The following is a 7,191-nucleotide window of genomic DNA, read 5'->3' as shown; positions in this document are numbered from 1 at the left end:
GGAAGTTCCTCCAGGAATTCCTCCGGAAGTTCCTCCAGGAATTCCTCCGGAAGTTCCTCCAGGAATTCCTCCGGAAGTTCTTCCAGGAATTCCTCCGAAGTTCCTCCAGGAATTCCTCCTGGGAAGTTCCTCCAGGAATTCCTCCGGAAGTTCCTCCAGGAATTCTCCGGAAGTTCCTCCAGGAATTCCTCCGGAAGTTCCCTCCAGGAATTCCTCCGAAGTTCCTCCAGGAATTCCTCCGGAAGTTCCTCCAGGAATTCCTCTGAAGTTCCTCCAGGAATTCCTCCGGAAGTTCCTCCAGGAATTCCTCCGGAAGTTCTTCCAGAATTCCTCCGGAAGTTACTCCGGCAGTTCCTCCAGGAGTTCCTCTAGGAATTCCTCCGGACGTTCCTCTAGAAATTCCTCCAGAAGTTCCTCTAGGAATTCCTCCCGAAGTTACTTCCAGAATTCCTCCGGAAGCTCCTCCGGGAATTCCTCCGGAAGTTCCTCCAGGAATTCCTCCGAAGTTCCTTCCAGGAATTCCTCCCGGAAGTTCCTCCAGGAATTCCTCCGGAAGTTCCTCCAGGAATTCCTCCGGAAGTTCCTCCAGAATTCCTCCGGAAGTTCCTCCAGGAATTCCTCCGGAAGTTCCTCCAGGAATTCCTCCGGAAGTTCCTCCAGGAATTCCTCCGGAAGTTCCTCCAGGAATTCCTCCGGAAGTTCTCTCCAGGAATTCCTCCGGAAGTTCCTCCAGGAATTCCTCGGAAGTTCCTCCAGGAATTCCTCCGGAAGTTCCTCCAGGAATTCCTCCGGAAGTTCCTCCAGAATTCCTCCGAAGTTCCTCCAGGAATTCCTCCGGAAGTTCCTCCAGGAATTCCTCCGAAGTTCCCTCCAGGAATTCCTCCGGAAGTTCCTCCAGGAATTCCTCCGGAAGTTCTCCAGGGATTCCTCTGGAAGCTCCTCCAGGAATTCCTCCGGAAGTTCCTCCAGGAATTCCCCCGGAAGTTCCTCCAGGAATTCCTCCGAAGTTCCTCCAGGAATTCCTCCGGAAGTTCCTCCAGGAATTCCTCCGAAGTTCCTCCAGGAATTCCTCCGGAAGTTCCTCCAGGAATTCCTCCGAAGTTCCTCCAGGAATTCCTCCGAAGTTCCTCCAGGAATTCCTCCGGAAGTTCCTCCAGGAATTTCCTCCGGAAGTTCCTCCAGGAATTCCTCCGGAAGTTCCTTCCAGGAATTCCTCCGGAAGTTCCTCCAGGAATTCCTCCGGAAGTTCCTCCAGGAATTCCTCCGGAAGTTCCTCCAGGAATTCCTCGGAAGTTCTCCAGGAATTCCTCCGAAGTTCCTCCAGGAATTCCTCCGAAGTTCCTCCAGGAATTCCTCCGGAAGTTCTCCAGGAATTCCTCCGGAAGTTCCTCTCCAGGAATTCCTCCGGAAGATCCTCTCCAGGAATTCCTCCGGAAGTTCCTCTCCAGGAATTCCTCCGGAAGTTCCTCTCCAGGAATTCCTCAGGAAGTTCCTCTCCAGGAATTCCTCCGGAAGTTCCTTTCCAGGAATTCCTCCGGAAGTTCCTCCAGGAATTACTTCGGAAGTTCCTCCAGGAATTGCTCCGGAAGTTCCTCCAGGAATTCCTCCGGAAGTTCCTCCGGGAATTCCTCCGGAAGTTCCTCCAGGAATTCCTCCGGAAGTTCCTCCAGGAATTCCTCCGGAAGTTCCTCCAGGAATTCCTCCGGAAGTTCCTCCAGGAATTCCTCCGGAAGTTCCTCCAGGAATTCTCCGAAGTTCCTCCAGGAATTCCTCGGAAGTTCCTCCAGGAATTCCTCCGGAAGTTCCTCCAGGAATTCCTCCGGAAGTTCCTCCAGGAATTCTCCGAAGTTCCTCCAGGAATTCCTCCGGAAGTTCCTCCAGGAATTCCTCCGAGTTCCTCCAGAATTCCTCCGGAAGTTCCTCCAGGAATTCCTCCGAAGTTCTCCAGGAATTCCTCCGGAAGTTCCTCCAGGAATTCCTCTTCCGGAAATTCCTCCGGAAGTTATCCAGGAATTCCTCCGAGTTCCTCCAGGAATTCCTCCGAAGTTCCTCCAGGAATTCCTCCGGAAGTTCCTCCAGGAATTCCTCCGAAGTTCCTCCAGGAATTCCTCCGGAAGTACCTCCAGGAATTCCTCTAGAAGTTCTCTCCAGGATTTCCTTCTGAGTTCGTCCAGGAATTCCTCCGGAAGTTCGTCTAGAATTCCTGAAAAACTTGCGGAGGATGTCCTGAAGAAAATTCCGTAGGAATTTCTGAAGGAAATTTCGAAGAAATTCTGAAGGAACTTCAGGAGGAATTCTGGAGGACCTTCTGGAGGAACTTCGAGGAATTCTTGGTGAAACTTCCGGAGGAATTCCTGGGGAATTTCCGGAGGAATTCCTGGAGGAACTTCCAGAAGAATTTATGGAGGAACTTCCGGAGGAATTCCCGAGGAACTTCCGGAGGAATTCCTGGAGGAACTTCCGAGGAATTCCTGGAGGAACTTCCGGAGGAAATTCCTGGAGGAACTTCCGGAGGAATTCCTGGAGGAACTTCGGGAGGGGATTCCTGGAGGAACTTCCGGAGGAATTCCTGGAGAACTTCCGGAGGATTCCTCGAGGAACTTCCGAGGATTCCTGGAGGAACTTCCGAGGAATTCCTGGAGGAACATCCGGAGTAATTTCTAAAGAAACTTCCGTAGGAATTCCTGGAGGAACTTCCGGAGAATTTCGTGGAATAACTTTCGGAGGAATTCCTGGAGGAACTTTCAGAGGAATTCCTGGAGGAACTTTCAGAGGAAATCCTCAAGGAACTTCCGGAGGAAATGCTGAAGGAACTTCCGGAGAAATTCCTGGAGGAACTTCCGGAGAAATTTCTGGAGAAACTTCCGGATGATTTCCTAGAGGAATTTTCGGAGCATTTTCCGAATGTTTTTCTGTAGAAATTTCCGCAAGAATTCCTGTTCAAATCTTGTTGGAGGGATTCCTGTAGAAACTTCGGAAGAAATTTTGAGGAATTTATAGAGGAATTGCTGGAAGAACTTCCGGAGGAATTTCTGGGGAATTTCGGAGGAATCTTGGAGGAACTTTTGAAAATTTCTTTGGATTCTTTATAAAAAACTTCCGAAGTTATATTTGTGGCATTTCGGGAGAATTGCTGAGAAACTTCAGGGGTGGAGGTGGCTGGTGACTGCTGGAGCAACTTCCAAAGGAAATATTTGAAGATTTTCTGGGGGAATTCTTGGAGGCAGTTCCAGGGGAATTCCTGGAGGGTCTCCCTGAGGATTTTTTTAGAAATTTTCGAATCCGAATGATTTTTTGTATTTTTTTATAAATTGGATGAATTTGCGGAGGAATTCATAGGATATTTCTGAGGAATTCGTGAGGTAACTTGGAACTTTAAGGAACTCTGCATAAATTCCTGAAGGAAGTACCGGAGGTATTCGTGGAGGATCTACCTGAGTTTTTCCTGAAGGAACATTCCCGGGAATTATTGAAGGAACTTCCCGGGGAATTTCTGGAAAAACTTCCGGAGAATTTCCTGAAGGAAAGTCCGTATAAATTCCAAAAAGAACTTCCGGAGAAATTCCCGGAGGAACTTCCAGAGGAATTCTTGGAGGATCTTCCTGAGGAACTTTCGGAGGAATTCCTGAAGGAACTTCCGGAGGAATTCCTCAGGGAACTTCAGGAAGAATTATTGATAGAACTTCCGGAGGAATTCCTGAAAGAACTTGCGGAAGATGTCCCGAAGAAACTTCCGGAAGAATTTCTGAAGGAAATTTTGGAAGAAATTCTGGAGAACTTCCGGAAGATTTTGTGGAGGAAATTTCGGAGGAATTTCTGGAGGAACTTCCGGAGAAATTCCTGGAGTAACTTCCGGAGAAATTCCTGAAGGAACTTCCGGATGATTTTCCAGAGGAATTTTCAGAGCAATTTCCGTATGTTTTTTGTAGAAATTTCCGAAGAATTTTTGTACAAATTTCTGGAGGATTCCCAGAAGCTTCGGAAGTAACTTTGAGGAATTTATAGGAGAATTCTTGAAAGAACTTCCGAAGGAATTTCTGAGGAATTTCCGGAGGAATCCTGGAGAACTTTTGAAAATTTCTGTAGGATTTTTTATAAAACTTCCAAAGTTATTGTTTGTAGCATTCGGGGAATTCCAGGAGAAACTTCGTGGGGTGGGGGTGTCTGGTGACTGCTGGAGCAACTTCCGGAGGAAATATTTGCAAAATTTCTGGGGGAATGATTGAGGCAGTTCAGGGGAATTCCTGGATGGTTTCCTGGAGGATTTTGTAGAGGAATTTTCGGAGGATTTTTGGAATGATTTTTGTAATTTTCATAAATTTCTGGAGGAATTCGGAAGAACTTCGGATGAATTTCTGGAGGAATTTGCGGAGGAATTTCGGAGGAACTTACGAAAATTCCTGAAGGATTTAAAAAAACTTACGAAGTCAATTTTGAGGAATTTCTGGGAAATTCCTGGAGGTACTTGCAGGAGAATTACTGAAGAAACTTTGGGGAACTGTTGGAGAAACTTCCAAAGGAATGCCTGGGGAGCTGGGAGGATATCTCATAGGAACTTCCGGAGGAAATTCTGGAGGAACTCCCGGAAGAATTCCTGGAAGAGCTTCCAAGCAATTCCTAGAGGAACTTCGAAGCAATTCCTGGATGAACTTCCAGAGCAATCCTTGGAGGATCTTCCGGAACATTTCCTGGGAAATTTTGAGTTTCTGGAAGAAAATCCTGAGGAATCCCTAGTGGATTTTTCGTAGGATTTTCCGAATGTTATTTTGTAATAACTTCCGAAGGAATTCCTGTAGAAATTTCTAGAGGACTTCCTATAAAAACTTCTAAAGGAAATTTTTTGAGTAATTTTTGGAAAATTCCTGAAGAAACTTCCAGAAGAATTCTTGGTGAAACTTCCCGACGTATTCTTGAAGGAATTTCCGAAGAAAATTGTAGATAAACTATTTATAATTCATGTGGATATTTTGTAGGCATTTCTAGAGGAATTCTTAGAGGAACTTCTAGAAGAATTTACGGAGAAACTTCTGGATAAACTCTCGCAGGAATTTCTGGAGAATTTAGTGGACAATCTCCTGGAGAAACTGCCGAAGGAATTTCTGGAGAAAGCTTCAGAAGAACATCTTGAGGTACTTTCGGAGGAAGTCTAGGAGGATTTTATGAAGGAGTTCCTAAAGAAGCTCTCGGAGGAATTTCTCAAAAAAATCCTGTAATGACTTGTGGGGAAACTTGCCTAGGAAACACCTGAATCAATCACGATTTTTAATGAACCTCCATCCCCAATGTCCAAAAAATTCAGTTGTGATTCTCCTTCAAATTTTCTGAATACTTTAATAACTTGTCTAAAAATATAAGCTCAAATCTCGAGCGCCAGAGATACATATCCATTCCGTAATAACTTATTTGGAACCCAACAGCGACAAATAAATGTTAACTGATTAACTGTCAAAACCGTATGCATTGTGGGTTGCTTATCCGTTTTGCGTACGTTTTGTATTTTAGTACAAAACGTATCAAACGGATAGCAATACGCAAACTCAAACGCAAACGCAACGTATCCATTGTGCTCCAGCCTTTAAAATTTATGTAGAAGCGTTGCTTTGTTTTACTGGGTACCTAAATCTTAGAACATGGAACCACAAAATGAGTACTAATTTGTTCTGACCCCAACATCTTGATTATTATATCTATGGTTAAAGGTCGATTGATCATCAAATGGCCAGGGGTCAAAACATTAGGGTCATTGGGGTCAGAGGAATGAGCAAAAAGAGGTCTCGAGTTTAGTATGGCCTCAATTTGGCAAAGCAAGGTCGCAAATTCTATAATTGTCAGAGAGGCGGATTGATATACTTTCTTCATAACAGATTTGACACTTTTAACTCCCCCCTTCCATAACCCTCCCAAATGAGGTGCGCTAGGGGGAATTGTTGTCCACTTGATCTCCTTGACTTGACAAAACTGCGATAGCCTTTCACTGGTGAGGTCAGCCTTGAAGAGCTCGTACAGCTCACGCAGTTCCGATCTCGCTCCCATGAAATTGGTTCCATTGTCACTGTATACCTCTTCAGGAACTCCTCTTCTGGAAACAAATATTTGTAGTGCCGCCAAAAATGCTTCAGTCGAGAGGTTTTCGACTACTTCCAAGTGCATTGCCTTAGATACCATACAGACAAATACACAGATGTATCCTTTTGTTGGTGCGGCTTTTCTAGCGGTTTGTTTGATGTAGATGGGTCCGGCAAAATCCACTCCAACTCTCAGGAATGTAGGTGCTTCGGTGACTCGATACGAGGGCAAGTCTCCAATAAATTACACAGCCAACTTCGGGTTTGATTTGAAGCAGGTGATACAACTTCTAGTAACTTTCCTTACCGTCGATCTACCATTCAGGATCCAATACCGTTCTCTTAGAGCTGCGAGTATGCTTCGGACCAGCATGTCGAGTTTCCCTATGTATAGCGACGATGAGATTTCTTGTCACAGGGTGTTTAGCAGGAACAATCCATTGGTGCTTCACATCGTAAGGTAGGTTGCAGTGACGAATTCTACCTCCAACTCTTAGTAATCCGTCATCCAAGAAGGGATTTAGGTTGCCAACATGGCTCTACAGATTGTAGGCGGTCGATTTCATCTTGTAATTTACTTCGTTGGATCGCACGAATGATGCACTTAGTTGCGTTTTGTAGCTCCGGAATCGCTGGTGTTGATGTAGCACTTCGTGTACCTTTCTTCAAACGACAATTCTAGACCAACATTTGAAAAGGGCGTAACAACCAAATTTTTTTCTTTCTGATTCTTTGTCCACATATATAGCTATATATGTAGACGAAGAATCAGAAGGAATAAATTTTGGCTGTTACGCCCTTTTCAAATGTTGGTCTAGAATTGGATATGAACCGGAGAACAAAGGCGATAATTCGTTGCGTTTTTCGAAAAGACTCAAATTTCGTTAATATTGGAAGCTCTTCATATACTGTTGCGATATTGGCAGATATTGCAGACTTCAATTCTGGAATTTCTTCATCTTTCAGTACTGCAGGGGTCACTTCTTCATAGGTTGCGCTGCGTAGAAAATACGGTCCATTCCACCATAAATCATTTTTCGAAAGCATTTTAGCTGACATTCCGCGAGACACAATATCAGCCGGATTGTCTGCAAACCTGACGTATTTCCACACATTCTTAATTTCC

This window comes from Armigeres subalbatus, chromosome 3, assembly GCF_024139115.2.
Source record: "Armigeres subalbatus isolate Guangzhou_Male chromosome 3, GZ_Asu_2, whole genome shotgun sequence".
Lineage (NCBI taxonomy): Eukaryota > Metazoa > Arthropoda > Insecta > Diptera > Culicidae > Armigeres > Armigeres subalbatus.
This window is presented reverse-complemented; position numbering follows the sequence as displayed.